The following is a 1245-nucleotide window of genomic DNA, read 5'->3' on the forward strand; positions in this document are numbered from 1 at the left end:
CATAGCTGGGTATGTTTATGCATAAACCCTATAAAACATATCTAACAAAATGGACCAAAAACCCAATATCTTTGTTACTTACTTAGTGAAGAAGAGGAGAGTATCCTTAACTGAATAGAGCTGGTCACACTTACATGTTCTCTTAAACTAAAAAGAGAAAAGACATAGGAAACCAATTAGCATTTGAAAGTATTATTTATTAAACTCTAACACAAAAAAAACATTTCAGCATGAAAGGGTTCTTCAGAATGCTATGGTTCTAAATAAAACCATTACTACATGTAAAGAACCTTTAAAGAACCGTCTTTTTTTAGAGTGTGTACTAAAAAAATCGGTCTCCAATCAAATGCTCTCTAGACTGAGAATGCCCCTCCCCCTCAATTAACCTACTACTGACGAGCAACAGAAGCAGGAAATCATGAAACTAAAGCCTATTGGCTGATTAATAAAGGGAGGAGCTTTGCGATATGCTTTGTCTATGCCAAAAAAATGTATGATGATGATATGTTTTCAGTGGACTTTCAAAAATGGTTTTGCTTGAGAAAAATGACAATATATAGTTGCGTTTTTTCCGATGTACTGAGATCTGGCAGCAACAGCACATTTTTTTGCTTAGGTGAACAATAAATGGACAGCTTATCTTGCCTTTTAAAACTCTCATACCAACAAACCAACCAGAACGCACAATAATAATAATAACTTCGCAATAGAACACAGGTGGCAAAGTATGATCCAGAACAGTTGCTAAGTGACAGTGATTTGTTGAAACTGGCTTTGCTATAAAAATTAAAGAGATATGTTGAAAAATATACAATGAAAGACAACTTTCATTCAAGTGTCAAGGATTCAAGTGTCAACAAGTGGGGAAAAGATTCAATCCAAGGGTAGCAAGTGATCACATGTTTCCCATGATTGGGCTCATAGGGTAATTTCACTTTCAGCTTCCAGCAATGTCAAAGACTTGAGCAGACTTACAGAGGAGCAGGAACGCCGATGTCTCCAGTCGGATCAGCATAGCTGGACCTATAGGACAAATGGGTGCACGAGGAGAGAGAAAGGATGAATGAATGAATGGAGGAGGAGGAATGTGATACAAAATCAATGTGAGAAATATGTCACAATAAACGCAGCCCTTGCCTCAAGGTTTACTACAGGTTTAATTAAAGCAAGGTGTCAAAATGTTTTTCTCACTATTATTCTGCAGTCAAAATGTCAAGTGCAAGTAATCAGATGAACACCTATGAT

At 36.6% G+C, this 1245-nt stretch overlaps 1 pseudogene; it reads right to left on the reverse strand.

The window, feature by feature from the left end:
• The window catches only part of LOC107739091 (laminin subunit beta-4-like), a 20239-nt pseudogene extending 19224 nt beyond the window's left edge, over window positions 1–1015 (reverse strand).
• Window positions 1016–1245: the final 230 nt, after the last annotated feature.

Source organism: Sinocyclocheilus rhinocerous, unplaced genomic scaffold (genome assembly GCF_001515625.1).
Source record: "Sinocyclocheilus rhinocerous isolate Xijiao unplaced genomic scaffold, SAMN03320098_v1.1 scaffold675, whole genome shotgun sequence".
Lineage (NCBI taxonomy): Eukaryota > Metazoa > Chordata > Actinopteri > Cypriniformes > Cyprinidae > Sinocyclocheilus > Sinocyclocheilus rhinocerous.